Genomic DNA, 16,757 nt, shown 5'->3' on the forward strand with positions numbered 1-16,757 from the left:
CAATTGTCCACTTGGTTGTTGTCAGAACAGCTGATGCAGAGAGGACTGCTGACATGCACATGGTGAAGCACTGGACTGGAATCCAGGGGACGTAGATTCAAATTTTACTCATCTTTGTTCAGCACATGATCTTGTGCCTTAAATTATGCATTTTACCCTACCTTACATGGTCACTGTGTGTACAAAAATGGAAGCAGGGGGAGAGAAAACCGTGTTCTCAGCCTGGCTTCTGGAAGACAGCAAATACTTTAGAATGGGGGGCAACTTTGTTTTCAATGGTTTCTCTGGGAATCCATTGGGGCAATGTGGTGGGAAGGTCCTAAGATGGCATGGGAAGGAACAGAGCCAAAAGTAGATGAGGACACCCATTTTGATACATTTTCCCCATTTCTCACACTCTGTTTTCTCTTGCTTTCCAACATCCTGCCCTGTAATGACATATTCCATTACAGAATCTCCTCTATATTCTTGATGGAATATTAGTGGGGAAGCCTTGCTATTGCAACATCTCATGAACATCTTATCCATTGTATTTGTGATACTCTGATATATTTTATTACTATGAGATAAATCTGTGACTCTACTGATTTTAATTATAGCTCTTTGTTTGGGTCTTTTTTTTAGTTGCACTGTTCTCAGCAGTTTTATTGGACTTGCAATTTAAAATTGTTTAAATTGCTTATTGCCCGGAGAACTTTGGCTGTGAGGAATTTTGAATAAATGTTATAACGTTAAAAATACAAATTGAGTTTTTTAGGACCCAAGTTCATCCATGTCAGGATCTGTCCAGTGCCAGCTCCGCATATCAGACTCAAAACATGAAGAAATTCTGTACAGGCTCTAGAATATAAATGTTTGACTTTCTTATTTACCCACCTATGGAGAAGGGATGCTGTGTTTCCTACTTCATTAAAATATGTCAGAAGTGTCCCCAATTCCTGTGAAAATAGAGTCACAGCCTTCACAGATGGATTAGGTTTTTAAAAAAGGCATTTCGGAACCTCTCTCAAAAAGTGTTTATTTCATACAGAGAAAAGACAGACACTGTTAGTATAATAGGAAAACAGAGAAAGATACCAAGAGTAATACCAGGAAAACTAAGGTGTTGGGGAACCCGGACATAAGTTTTGCTATATTGTAACACCATTTACAATTGTTGTTAAATCATATCCATTGGCATTATTACAAATAAGAGAAAATACGAACAGTCCAAACAATCTGCCAAATAAATCCCAGCCTAATTCCACCTCAAAGCAATATACAAGCAAAAACAAATCAGTTACCCTCCAGCCTCCCCCTCAAACCCTAGAAAGCCAAAAATGAATTTATGGTGTTGAAGAGAGCCAGAGAGAGTGCCTTCATGTGGCCTTTCCCAGCTTGGTGCTGGCAAGCCTCTAACTGAACTGGTACCAGCTTGGGGAAGTCTGGCCTAGTGAACTTAGTCCCAAGTTGGCTCCATCTTGAAGAGGGGGAAAAACTGTCCCCCAAAAATGATCTGTCCCCATTGCTGAAACCTTATGTGAAATGAAACACATTTTCCATGACTCTTCCTTAGAAAAAAAACCCAACCAACCCCCATTTGCCAGACAACACCAAAAGCTATAATGAAATTATAAACTGGCAGCTGAAAGAAAGCCAGAGTCTTAAAACATGCTTTCTTGAAAACCAATACCATCAAAATTTAATCAGGTTTGAGAGAAATTATATTTAGGATGGGATCAATCATGAGAAACACTGTTTATTAACAACGGATTACTCGTACCATAATTGGGTGCGTTCACAGCAGTCAAACCATATGTTATGAACAAAACTTCTCTTCCCAGCCCAAGATGCTCTCCCAAGCCTAAAATGTGCCAAAATGGTTTTTGCCCCATGACTTCACTTTTTCCTGTAATATAGTCCTCACGGAATAATATGAGTTCAAGAGAATAACTACTATGGGAAATGAATCAGTAAAGTGAAAGAATTGATAAATGTCGGCTAAAGACAACAGAGTATCTGTTAAATACCTGCAGAATGAAATCTGGTTTATACCTAAAGCAGAATATGGAAATTTTATTTATTTTATTTTTTAATTTTTATCCCACCTTTATTATTTTTATATATAACTCAAGGCGGGGAACATACCTAATACTCCTTCCTCCTCCTCCTATTTTCCCCACAACCACCACCCTGTGAGGTGAGTTGGGCTAAGAGAGAGTGACTGCCCAAGGTCACCCAGCTGGCTTGGTTGGGGAGAGGGCAGAATGGACAGAAAATGCAGATGGGTATTTGCCATTTCAAAAGTACATACAAATAGAAAAAATATCTGGAAGAGGTGGGATAACAGTTCTTTCCTGCTGGGCTTTTTTAAAATGCATAAAGGTTTGCATATGTGCGTGAACTTTTTTAATATGGAATATTGACAACTGGATTGTACTACCCAGAGTCTGAATCACCATAGTCCATTCCATGACCATACTCTATTGCATCCATAGAGCAAGCCTTAAATGCAGCTCTGTGCAGATTTTCACAAGCTGCAGAAGGGATTAGCTGTGTCTCTCTTTTAGTGTTTGTCTTGTGACTGCTTCTCCTGCAGTGCAAGGGCTTATGTTTTCCCACAGAATAAAACTGTTCACTGCAGCAAAGATGCCCAGTAACTAGCAAATAAGCAGTTACATGGCCAGCATGGCTGGCTGGGGAATTCTGGGAGTTGAAGGCCACACACCTTAAAGTTGCCAAGGATCAAAACTCTCGGTGTCTAAACCAGCCTTTCTCAACTTTTTGACCCTGGAGGAACCCTTGAAATATTTTTCAGGACTCGGGGAAGCCCTGCACATTCAGGCTCAAATATAGGCCAGAAGTTACAAAATTATTATATTTGTTTCATGTGTAGGCCTGTATATATGCATTAACAGTGTTCTTGAACTAAAAATAAAGAATGATATTTGCCTCTTTAATGTGAAGTTGCCCGAATTTGAAATAATTTTTTAAATACATTGTGATCTCCCAGGAAACCCCTAGTGACCTCTCCCAGAATGGTGTTTGAGAAACCCTGCTCTAAATTGTTTTCACCCCCTTCAAGCAAAATGGCTGATAACTATGCTGGTTCGGGATAGTGGGAATTATATTCCAATATACCAAGAAGGCACCAGGATGGAGAAAGCTGAATATGGTATATGTAATACTTTAAAGCTCCAACAGTAAAGTGACTTGACTGGAGTGGTAGGTACAGTCATGCAAGTCTATGGTTTCTTTTAATCATGGTAAGCTGAATAAGCCAAAATGGCTGGGTACATATATAACACTCAGCAATAAACCACAAGTTGCAAAGCACAGTTAATTAAGCCAAAATACATTAAGCCAAAAACAAATCAAATTCCAAGTATTTGGAAAGCATTAATGAAATGCAGTTTGTTAATCAGACCATTCATTCATTGGGTCTCAAATAACTTGAGGTCCCCAATCACACTGGGTTTCCAATAATGTAAGCAGAGATTCCTGCCCATCATCTGTTATCAGAGAACTTTTTTAGATGTCACGTCCCGCATTTGGAACTACTTGCACCTTAAATATCAGAGTTATGGTATAACTGAAGTTCTCAAGAACCTATAGAATGTTCACATGGAAGTTACCATATTTCAGTGGAAAGGTCTAAGAAAAAGCAGGCAGGCATGGGACCAATTAGTTGAGGTCCTGTGTATAAAGGACTACAGAAGGATAACTTCCAAAGGGATAGCCAAATTAGCATTAGAACCAAAACCACCAAAAGACTTGTGGCATTTTAAACCTTTATGCAATATTATGGCAGAAGCTTTAATGAGACAATAGATCAAGTCTATGAACGTTCATGTCTTAAGAAAAAACAGCCTTGAATTTGCCCCCCAAAATGCTGCATTTTTTAAAATGAGATGCAGAGCTAAAAAGATTTATCATAAGAAACACTCTGAAATGGGGAGATGAAGGACTGCGATGTTGCTTATAGGCAATAATATCCACAAAATAAGAAACAGTGATTCATAAGGACGAGGTGTGTCCCAAATGGCCTTCTTCAGAACAAGTTTGTCCCAATGCCTGCAGAGGCTTTCTCTATGATGCCAGGATTCCTCACATGACTTTGCCTGCTTCTATGAGACACACATGGAATAAAATGCTTAACAGACCTGGGAGGGAGCTGCACAGGTACATATTGCCTTGCACCGTTTTCTCCTTTTTAAAAAGTCTATAATAAATATGTGTTTTCTAGGAAGATTGTGTACATCCTTTAACAATTTAAAAAGAAAAGAAGAACATGGGGAAGGGACTAGCATTACTATCGCCAGATACATACATATTTCTTTTAAAGAAACTTGTTAGTACACTAAATACTAAAATGTAACAAAAACTGAGGGGAAAAAAACCTGTCCCAAATTTGAGGATGGCCGGAAAAAAAAGGTGAAGGGTCCCCTGTGCAAGCACCAAGTCATGTCTGACCCTTTGGGGGTACGCCTCTTTCACAACGTTTTCTTGGCAGACTGTAGCGGGGTGGTTTGCCATTGCCTTCCCCAGTCATACCTTCCCCAGCAAGCTGGGTACTCATTTTACCGACCTCGGAAGGATAGAGGGCTGAGTCGACCTGAGCTGGCTACCCAAGAATCCAGCTTCCGCTGGGATCGTACCCGGGTCATGGGGAGAGTTTCGGTTGCAATGCTGCCATCTATCACTCTGCTCCGGGTTACTTTATAAAGGACAACCAAATTAAAAAGGAGCCATGGGGCAGTTCTGCACTGCAGGAGGCCAGGAGCTTGACCTATAGAATATCCCTAAAAATGAAAATCTTACAACACTGTCACACATTATGAAAAAAAAATCTATATAGAGCCTTTTTTAAAATGTCACTTTTGATTTGCAATTTAACTTCTATGTATTTTATATGAACAAAGTCACTGACTAGATAAGCCTGAGAGCTGCATTAATGCAACATGCTAAACCAGGTCAATTGGATTATTTTTTAAAAAAATGTGTTGTGTGAACCCAGCCTATTGGGTTATTTTATGGTTCAACATATCATACACATCCAGGAAATGGGGTTATAATTCAGTATGCAGAATACTTGTTTCTGATTATTTCCAAATCAAAACCACTGCATACCACCAAACAATTCACCACAATTCATAGCTTGAATTCAACCAAAAAGATGGCAGCACTCGAAGTACAGAAATGCCTTTGGATAACAACAGTTCTCCAGATGTTTTGGCTACCAATTCCCATCAGCCCCTGCCAACCTGGCACTGGTATTGGTTTGCCTATCCTGGTCTATTATATACATAGCAATGATCACCCTCCAATTTTGTGCATTTTTTACATAAAAATATTCATACTACACACTCTGAATAAATTCTCTATTTCACTCATTTCAAAAGAGAAAATATTTTATAACCCTGTTTTCCCACCCAAATTCCTCAATCATTTTCTATTTTTATCTTGGGGGAAAAAATAATCAAATGACCAACTCAACCCATTCCTTTCTGTGGTTTCTCCCCTCCAGCCCCCTAATCTGTATTTTTAATTGCCATTGGTATCAGCTGGCCCTTGGCTGATTGTTTTCTCTGGATTGTACCCCTATTATCTGGAGTAATACTATTTTCTGTTTCTCCAAGATCTGGCATTTGTACTATTGTGAACAGCAAAAACACAGTATATACATGAAAAATGTTTAAAAGAGACAGATTAATAAAGCACCAGATCAATAATGTCTTCTTTCTTTCTTTTGAACATTTCCACAATGCCAGCCAAATCCGAACACTCCCATTTCTTTCTCCCTTTGGGATTACACAACTGAATTGTACAGTAAGAAAGATTCATCAGATCCTTCCTGAAACTGATAATGTACCTTTTAGATCAAACTAGGGAATGAACAGGCTGCTTCTTTTTAGAAAATCATTTATGCCATGGGGCGCTTTCACTCTCTGACGTGGCTGCTTTCTGCCTTCAAAGAGATGAGCACAGCATTGATTTCCTTCTTTATAGGTGCATTTTCACTTATGGTCAGGAACAGGATCACAGTACAAGTAGTCCTCGCTTAACAACTGCCCTATTTAGCTACTGTTCAAAGTTACGATGGCACTGAAAAAGTAACTTTTTGACCAGTTCTCGCACTTAAAACTGCTGCAGTGCCCCCACGGTCAGGTGATCGAGATTCAGGCGCTTCACAACTGGTGGGCGTTTGCAATGGAGTTGCCAGTCCCAACTGCAGTCGTTAAGTGAGGACTACCTGTGTTTTTCTTCTGTGCCATCAATGTGCTGACTACAGTATTAACAACTGTTTTTAGCAGACATCTTTTACTGCTAAAGCTGCCATTTAAAATGGTACATATATAGACATCCATAATTTGGGGGACATCTCTCTAGGAGTTATCAGGAAAAGGATTTAATGGAATAGTAGTAGTAACCAAACTATTAAAAGTTTTTCTGGTTCAGCTATCCCTCCAGATGTGTTGGAACCTCTAGCCTATACAGTCTTTGCAGGCTGGAGGATTACAGGAGTGCAATCCAACATGTCTGAAGAGTATCTGCTTTGGGAAGAGGATTTTAGCCCCACTGAAAGCCACAGGATTTGAGACAGTTGTCACAAAGTTGCCCTACTGATTCATGGTCCTAAAGCATAAAGTGGACACAGTTGGATCTTGGGTTTGGACCCTTCTATGCTTATCTAGAATAGAGGGAACGAGAGGATAAAAAGTCTGGGTCATCTCTCTATGATCAGAGGTTGAATATGTGTAGTAACTTTAAACTCCACTCAAAAGCTCCCCAATGTTCTGCAGGAGACAATGGCTGGCCTCACAGACTGCACTAAGCCATGGTTTGTTTAACCATGGTTTACTGAACAATACCTGAACAGATTTGCACATACTTTACAAATCACAATGGTTGGGTTCATGCAACATGTTTATCCCCCCCGAATAAACAGAAGAGCTATAATGACTTACTGCAATATGTGAATCCAGGCATATTACAGTAGCTTAACTAGGAGCTATAACAAACAAAAAATAATTTCAATCCCAGTTGGAAAAATTTATGGTTGACATTTACTGGAGCAAGACTGGAAATTCTTGACTTGTACTCTTCAAACTGACCAGCCTCAACTTTAGCAGAAGAAACTGATCCCCCAAATGCAAGAGAAAATCCTTCCATGTCTTAGACTAAAGTTGGTATTCCCACTCAAAAAGACAAAATCTGAACCCAGAGAATGAACTCCCTGAGGCTGCCATGGCCATTTAGGCTAAGGGAGGATATCTCAAGAACAGTTCGGCAACTTGCATTCTCCTGGGAATGCTAAAAATCAGCCAACAATCACACATTTTTACAGCACAGAATACTGTGCAAATGGAGTTTGTGGGTTCAGCATTTCTACAGCATTCTATCAACTTGAGAGAAAGGAAAAACACACGTCCAGCTTAATGCAGCTTTCAATTCATAGAAAGCAAAGAAAACTCTTATTGCCACTTGCTCTTTATATTCTGGTATAAAGATCTGGTGTATTTCAGGCAGTGTACACAAAAAATTGAAGTTGAAAATATGAGATTATTCAAGAGCATAGAGGAATGGCATTCAGAGAGATAATTCTTGATATTCTTTTCAAAGACATGTGATTTTTTTGTTTAATGCTGGACCAAGATGATCATCAAAGTAGTACTGGAATATACAGGAAATGGTACCTCCATCTGGTAACTAGAATGAATTCAGAAAGAGTAGCTGGCCATATGAAGTGCCTTCATATGAGGCTCCTTCAGATAGAATTTACTTAGGCTAAAAAAACCTGCTTATTGGGCAATCAAGTAAAATCATTTGTGTATTGCAAGATGCAGTTAGTCCTTAGTTCTGGTTATTCCCATCTATTACTTGTTGGTTTCTTTTTTTTTAAGATGTCTTTTTGAAAATCTTGTATGACAGCTTTGCTGCACAACTGCAGTCTTACTGCTGAGTTTCTCTGGTTCCAAATAGCCCAAGTTAAAACCAGTCCATACAACGGAGCCAAGCTGCCTATTGCTGTTTCCAAGTCCAAATGCCGTATCTAACTCAATCACTGGCATGGCGAGTACCCTGTAGCTGTCCTTGATGCGAGAAAACCATCATGTTCTTGCATGATCAGAGCTTTTAAACAGTCTGGGAGTCCCAGACCCTCAAATAACCGCAGATCAGGAGGCAGATGAGAATCACAAGAGCAACAGACAATAAGCTGCTGTGATAAGTTATCTCAGCAAGTTCCCCCAGAAGGAGGCAAAGCAGGAAAAGTCTGGGCAAAGATAGTCTACCTGGAATTCCAGCCAAAAAGCTTCTGCTACTCTTCTGATGCATTTCAGGACAGCCGGATATCCAAAGTTATACTCTAAATTTCTGCTAAAAAGTTTCCAGCTGTCCCCATACATTTCTTTGACAGTTCCTTTTTTGCTGAGACAGCAGACAGTATCACTTAAAATCTCCCCTTCTCCATTTAAAAAAATGTGAACAAGTTCACATAAAAAAAAAAATTAAAATAGCTTTTTCAACAATTTGATTTGTTGAATTTGCATCTAATTTGTTTACCTATATTTAGAACACACTACTGTTAGGCAGTGAAATTTACCAGTGTAACTGTGCTAGCTATTATTATTTATATATATAAAAAAGCTCAGATTCACTAAAGCTGGAGGATTGGGAGATGCAGGACAGCAGGTAAGATATAAGAACTCATATACTCCAGAGGAAATGGCTTGAAATATCTGCACAGTTTCACATTGCAAGTGACTTGGATAAAGTCTTGATCTGTTCCTTAGTTCTTCCATAAAAATTCTACCGCACAATAAGGAAGAGAAATAACTATCAATATTGCCAGCAAACTCATGCACATTCGTGACGGCTACGCAACCCAAATGGGACTACTGAGACATCAGCGGAAGATTATCAGCATGCTGTGGAAATACCAAAATTTGCAAAAAACAGAGAAAAGTAATTAGAAATAAAATCCAAAGGGAGTAACTTCCTCCCCTCCAAAAAATAAAATTAAAAAGATCAATGGCAGAGCATGCAAAGGAGCCCCAAAATGCTATTAAAGGGAACAGCTCAAATTAAGGAAGGGGAAATGGGGTATCTCCGAAAGACGGTATGGCTGGATGGTCTGGGTATACTCTACACTGCAACGTGGTGTTGCAGGCTCCACTTATAGTTAGATAATTGTAAAGCAAGCCTCAAAGTCTTGAGGAGCATGGAAGAGACAGACAAGTCCCAAGAGCTGACTTCAGACACAACAAGATCTGCTGCTGCTGCTACAGGCTACTGAGGAGCGGAAGACCCAGGCACAATAACCCCATATTCCAGTGCTATTCTCTTGGGTGGGCACAGCACGTAGTTATAACTGCAATATGATTAGGCCACAGGGTTCAAAATCTAAAGCTGATGAAAGAATTTCTCCAAGTAGATCCCAAGGGAATTGCCAAAAAGATGCTTCTGTTGGTGCAGCTTGTTATGTTGACATCATAACTTCACAATGCAGATGATGCTGGAGGACAAGCAAGGGATTTTGAAAGATCTCCCACAGAGTCATAAGTGCATTTCTTACACATTTCTATTGATAAGCCTGGCATCTTTCTTACCACAAAAGGTGGAGTTAAAATGTAGCCTTTATTTATGATACTGGGTAAAAGCACACACAAAACCATGAGTGACGGGCAGCTCTGAGATTTCCTTTTCCCATCTAGGAAAAAAATTAGAATAGTTTGCTGTTTTGCCATCTAAAATTGTCTTTGCTGTATCTGCTGCTGAACTGAAGCAGCAGGTCACATCACCTCAACTCTCTGCAGACCAGGTATAAATATTGTTGAAGGGGTTATACTCAGTACCCTCTAAAATTAGATTTTAGAATGGCATTTTAGAATGGAGAAAAGAGATATAAAGACAAAGGATAAGTCCAGGTACTCCATACTGGCAGTTTCTCATATTTGTTTGGATGGTAGCAGGCTCAATCCCAGCCTGTTAAACTTTATGGGTTTTCTGGTGTCTTACAAGGTGAGAGGCAGCCCCAAACCCTTTCCCACAGCTGGCACATTTGAAGGGTTTCTCCCCCGAATGTGTAGCACGGTGACGCTCAAGGTGCGCGTAACGGGTGAACCCCTTTCCACAGTCTCTGCATGAGAAGGGCTTGTCCCCACTGTGGATGCCCTGGTGGCGCTGGAGATGTGCACTGCGGGTGAAGCACTTGCCGCAGCGTGTGCAGCGGAAAGGCCGCTCCCCGGTGTGAGTTCCTTGGTGGCGAGTGACATGAGCACTGCGGGTGAAAGCTTTGCCGCAGACCCCGCATTCATAGGGGCGCTCTCCAGTGTGGGTGCTGTGGTGACGGGTCAGGTGCGAATTGCGCCCAAAGGCTTTACCACAGTAGGTGCACTTGTAGGGTCGCTCCCCCGAATGGGTCTCCTGATGCCGAGCCAGGTGGGCACTGCGGGCAAAAGTCTTCCCGCAGTAGCTGCAGCTGAAGGGGCGGTCTTCCTCCGGCATCTGCTGTCCTAGGCGCTTCCCACCTAAAGGGCGCTGCAGCCCAGAGTGGATAGCTAAATGCCGTGTAAGGTGTGAGTTGCGCCGGAAACCTTTCCCACAGTAAGGGCAAGTGTGGGACTTTTCCCCCATGGCTGCCAGTCTTCAGAGGTGGTGGTGGTAGGAAAAGTAAGGCCCTGACTTGACACTCCTCAGGCCAGGCAGGGTTTAAGGAGGTTCTTGTGGCAGCACTCCACCACAATGGCTCCTCCACAAAATACTCCTTCAACCCCCTGAACTGAGTTAGCAGTTACGATTTTCTGGCTTTTTGCTTTCTTCTAAGTCTTGATAAACGTCTCTGAGATCTTGGGATATCACTTTGCCCTTAGAACCTGCTGGGGGGAAAAAAGAATTTTTAAAAAAGAGAGAGAAGACACAAGCTCCTGCCAAAAGCTGAGTAATTAGGGTGGAAACAAAACGATGTAATATGAATGAACGGAACTTAAGAATATGTTCTATTGGTATCTTCTCAGTTGTTCACAAATGCACAATCCAGTTGTTTTTTTTAAATATATCGTAATGGTGCTATTTATTCAGAATATTCTCTTTGAGGATGGAACTTCTTTAAAGATTCTAATCAATGATTACTATCAATATAAATCGTCCCCATTAGTCCCCTGCTTTTACTGGTTGGATCCAGACTTAGCCATGCCTACAGTAGGCTCGCTGAAATCAGTGGAATCCATGACTGATGTGTCCTGTTGATTTTAATGAGTTTATTCTAAGCATGACTAAGTCTGGAGTCAAGCCAGTGAAATTTAGATGCATTAATATTTATTTAAGTGGTATATCTTTCATTCAACTCATTCTTCTCTTTTCAAACATGACAGGCTCCTAAATCAGTTTATTATTCAAATACACACAAAATAAACAAGGATATGGGTGCATGCAAACATATGCCAGCCTCTTCTGGATCCTGACCATTCTACAGGCTACTATCCTTGACACACTTTCCTGGCAGAATAAAGTACCTGTCTTCTAACTTTGCCAAAAAGCTGCTCCCAACAGCATGACCAGCGGTGATGGATGTTGGGAGTTGTAATTCAGCCAAACTGATACGCCAAATAGTTCTCTACTCCAACTGAAAATAAGACCCTCTGAACAGTGGGATGGGTCTTATTTTTAGGTAAACCTATAGATGAGGGGTGCTATGCTGTTTTCCCTGGAAGGAGGGAAAAGAAAAAAAGTCCTTATGAGCTTTGTTGACTGGTAAAAATGTAATCCATAGCAGCAGCGTTTGCATAAATATGTCTTCTGAGACCAAATTAGCTCTAAATGAATTTGTTAAAATCATTAAAATACTGCTTAAGTGGAGGAAATCAGGAAATTACTTGCAAATAAGTTTTGATATTGCCTATACAGTATGACATGCTGCCAGATAAGTCAATCAAAATTTTAGCAGAGCTAAAAAAAATTATTTTTTTACTACATATTGGAGCAAATGTATAATTTTTTTAGAAAGGTGTTTTGGATTTCTTCTGAGAATATATTGCCGTAAAACATCTGCAGCACTAATGTCTGGAATACTGCATTATTACCAACAACTTGCCATCACTTTGCTTTGGTAGCTATATATTATATCTACTGAAATTTTATTTTGACATGACAAAGAATTGTTAGAGATATCAGAATCTCAACAAACAGGTTTTCTTCTTCTTCTTCTTCTTTCCTTTTAATTTCAAAGTTTTCAGATAGGTCCTGAGAAAGTCTTGTATCTGAGAGTTTAGAATATTGTTCACCATCAGACTAATAATTATTGTTATTTATATAACTTATATTCCATCCTTCTGCTCCAGGGGCATTCAATAATACTGGTCTAGACAGACAAACAGTCCTGACCTGACTTCAGTACTTTCCTTCTGTACTGTATATAAAGCGTTACATAAACCAGTAGGGCTCTGTCCCAATAACCTTACACCATAAATTAATTTTAAATGGCAAATGGGGAAAGAGCTTGGAAGAATAAAATCAAGCATTTCTATGAACAGCACTGATACCGTCAGACAAACCGGTACTTGTATTTTCCAGGGACGCTTATAGCTACAACCTCAGAGGAAACAGGTAGGACAACACCAATGCTGTCCATTATACTACGCAAGTATAATAATGGACGGTGCTCAACATCAATCGTGCTCCCGTCGCAGAAACAGAAAAATCAAGGAGGAAAAAAAAAAGCTGCAAGAGAAATATATACAGGACTTTCCAAGGCAGATCCTCCCTGCCGCGAACTGGTCTGGGAGACGAAGAGTGAATGGAGGCGGTGGGTGGGGTGGATGGAGCTGCCCTTCACACAGGCATCCCCCCCAAAAATGGATGTTTTCATGCGTACGCGCTGCCCGTCCCTGTCCCATAGACTGGACTCCACCTTGGATCTGTCTGCGGAGTTCTCACCGATTCATCCCCGCTGCAGGAATCCAAGCGGGGTTTGCACGCCTTTGGCAACCCCAGGCCTGGGAACGAAAGAGCCACTCCCGTGCCCGTGTGTGGGCAGTGGCGGGTTCAAGCACAGGAAAGCACCCCCCGAGTCTATCCTGTCCCCCGCCTCCGCTTTGCTTGGCAGCTCCAGCTCGATGGTTTTAACCCTCCTCCTCCCAACCACAAAGGCGCGCCAGCTTCCCATAGAAGTCGTTGAGCTAAAAGGCGAAGAAGCCACACGCGAAGAGACTTAGGAAATGCAGCCGCGAGAAAGAAGGGAGGCTAGCAGCTCTTTGCACTTTCCTCCACCAGACTTTTTTAAAACCTCATTCTAATTTTGAGATAGCATCAAGCTCTCAGGATTAGAACCGACCTCGTGTCTTAAAGAATTGTTGTGCAAGCCATTGAAATTATTTATGTATATGTAAATGTTTTATCTTGCTCCCGGGTAATACAGTCTCATGCATAAGAGATATTCTGGGGTAACAAGTAATATAAATTTCAAACATTTTTTTTCCTGCTTGGAAAAGTTAGGCTGCTATCCAGAAACAGAACAGAATATGCTCTTTCAGACTTGCTGGATACCTAGATGAACCAGATTTCCAAGAGTAAAAACTGGGACAAATTAATTTGTATAAATTTACATATTTTATAATATTAATGTACAACTCGAGTCTCAGGCAAAAAATATTCCTTACCCACCTCCAAATCATATACAGTCCGGGAACCATTGCTTTCTAGACTATTCTACTTACAAGTAGTTTTCTGTAGAATTAAAGGAACATATTGAGGAATTCTGTATAGGTGCTATGACAGCTGACCTTCAACATAAGCAATGATAGAGTAGCCAATTTTGTTTAGTTTCTCTCATCTGACTAAGTATTATTTATAATGGAGATAATTTATGGTACAGGTAAAGTCAGATAGACACTTGGCAAATTATACTAGAAGCCAGTATTTTTTAAAGTAATGCTCATATTTCCAAAATGGGTGAAAGGTGATACACACTGCTCATTTCACATGTCACTTCATCAAATAACTGTTAACTGATTTTGCAATAACAAGCTGTACAGAGTGCTTTACTTCTCCAGAGGTCTTGTTTAGCAGGTCCATGAGAATATGTGCAGTTCATTAAATGTGCCCCCAACCCCTATTTCTCTAGAGCAGGAGTTCCTAAACTTTTTGCCATCACACCTTCCTTTAGTGTAATCTGAATGTACACACCTCCCCTACAAATCCAAACACCAAAATGAACACAAATGAGCAATGAAAACAATACAATGAAAGTTTGGGAAAGCTAGATTTATTGTAACAATGTAACTAAAAGGATCTTCACACCTCCCCTGGACTCTGTTTGTACCTCCCCAAGGGAGGGACACCTCACAGTTTGGGAAACTTCTCTACAGCATCAATCACCTATCATGGGCAACTTTCTGGAACTGAGATGCTTATAGTGTTCCTTGCTCTTTAATAAAAGTCTGGACTTGCAGCCCTGTGAAACAAGCCTCCCTCTTTTGGCCAACCCATCTTTCAAGTTTCTCAATTTCGTAAGTGTCTATCACATTTATGTTTTCTTTTTTCCCAGCTTTGATTGCATTCTTGAATAGAGAGAAATGATTGTGCAGAAACCAGATCTAGATTTCATCAAAAGGATAATAAAAGAATATAAGAATTGCTGTTTGGACTAGTTCTTGTCAGAAGATTTGAAAGCTTGAAAAGCTTTAACATCATGTCTACTGCAGGCATTGGAAAAGCCTATGAGTTCTGCTTGTGTTGAGAAGCTCCCGCTGCTGCTATGCAAATCAACAAAGTCATAAAATGTTTAATACTGTAGTTCTTATGCTACACATATGGAAGTACCCATAAACCTTGGTGACAAAGAATTCACTTTCAAAGGGTTGCTTTGTCAGCAGCATTTTGCACTGAACTGTGGACAACATGGGATGTGCACCCCTCTCCAAATCAAATTATTTTAGGGATTGGTTCTTTCAGTCTGCAGAAAATACTGTTCCCCCCCCCCCGCTCTTGGTTTACCACCAAAGTTAATATCAGCATTATCAGCACCTAAATCCAATTGCTATCTTATAAAGTGTTTTTTCCCAAAGGTCTTACATATTTCTACACAAAATATAGTAGAAATTTTACCTAACACAGAGATAAACTTCAAGATTTTTACCTTCATTCCCTCACAATATTTAACAAATCAGTACAGGTACTAATTTACTGTTAACTTTTCTATTGGAAGCATCAACTGACACAGAAATGTATAATGCTTATTAAGGACTGTGTTTAGCCACCCTGATAGGTGGCTAAAATAGTGACAGGATGTCTTAAACCTGCACCAATTGAGAAAATGTACCCCCTTGTTGGTATTGCACCACCAAAGACCAGGAGAGAAGTAGCAGCAAATGCTGAGAACAAAACAAGAGAATGATCCCCAGCACCCTCTGGATGGGTACGAGGCTCAGACTCATTGACTAAAATCTAGGAAGAGTTTCATGGCAGGAACAAACACTCTTGAGGGCAGGCAAGAGCAGAACCGAACTGGAATATGGAGGAGAGAAATCACTGACCAAGGAAGAGTCCCAGAGGAAATGATGGCCAAGGGATTCAACCTCCCTTATGTTATTTGGAGGACTCTGAATAGGTTGAGGGTTGGAGTGCCTAAGTGGGGCACTAATATGCTCAAGTGGGGGTTGCTGACGGACGGATAACAACATGCTGTGTGGATGTGGAGAGATACAGAATATGGCCCACCTGGTGACCTGCTGATTATTACCAATAGTATGCACTGAAAATGACTTGCTTTTGGCGAATGACAAAGCTAAGAAGGTGGCATCATATTGGCAGCTTAAGGTTTGATCTGGATACAAAAGAAGAAGAAGCCACCCTGATAACATAATTCAAATGGTATCAATCTCCTAGAGATATCCATACTTTTTGCAGTATGTCTCTGCAAAAGGAAAGACTTTGCATGCAACCATATGTGCACCTGCTCCCACATGAGCCAGGAGGCTGATAATGCAAGAGTCATGACTTGCACAGAAGCCAAACCACCCATGACTGTAGATGTGAAGGTGTTCTCCCAGTAGATGTCCTTGCCGAACATGTGGATGTTTATCATTTGAGCAATGTTAGCAGCGGACAGCTTATCAAAAGGCTAAATTTGGTAAGTACTGCCAGTGTTTGTCATGAATAGGATTAACATAGCTTTTTTGCTTTGGCTTAGCATGTGCTGTGAGCCCAGATAATCATAGTTATTTAACAAACCATGATTAAGCAAAAGGTTAATGTACTATGTGAACTCTGTCACTGTTGCTCAATGGTGAGACTGATTTATTCCGGGTTTTTTTTAAGAAGATCCCAGTCTTCCTCATCTGGGTTCTGTACAATTCTCATCATCTACCACTAGCATGCCCAGGAGTTGTGATTTAACAATTTGGAAGATCCATAAACTGGGAAAGGTAGTTTTATTCTAAGTGAGACAAAGTACATATAATGTAAATAAATATATATTACTTGAATTTACCATTGTCCTGACTTTCCTGCCACATGCTGCAATTATGCTTTCATTTTTTTTAAAAATGAATTTTATAGTATATGGGCGGTGACAAATTTGATAAATAAATAAGGAAAAAAGGAAAAAGGAAAAAAGAATTACCCACAAATCTACATATTTCAAATACTAATCAAGCATAATAATATATTAAAACATATAAATTTATGTCATGTCAAACAATTAAATTAATAGCATTTAACTCAGTTATTTAACAATAAGGAAAATGGGACATTAAAACACATAAACCATTATATGCAGT

General features: G+C 40.2%; 1 long non-coding RNA gene across 1 annotated transcript; it reads right to left on the reverse strand.

Annotated features, from left to right (window-relative positions):
* Positions 1-999: 999 nt before the first annotated feature.
* Positions 1,000-13,028, reverse strand: LOC134495480 (uncharacterized). The gene is made up of 2 exons (XR_010067817.1): positions 12,916-13,028; positions 1,000-10,856 (listed from the first exon to the last, which is right to left on the reverse strand). It is a non-coding gene; the product is annotated as an uncharacterized LOC134495480 (long non-coding RNA).
* Positions 13,029-16,757: the final 3,729 nt, after the last annotated feature.

Source organism: Candoia aspera, chromosome 4, assembly GCF_035149785.1.
Source record: "Candoia aspera isolate rCanAsp1 chromosome 4, rCanAsp1.hap2, whole genome shotgun sequence".
Taxonomy (NCBI): Eukaryota; Metazoa; Chordata; class Lepidosauria; order Squamata; family Boidae; genus Candoia; species Candoia aspera.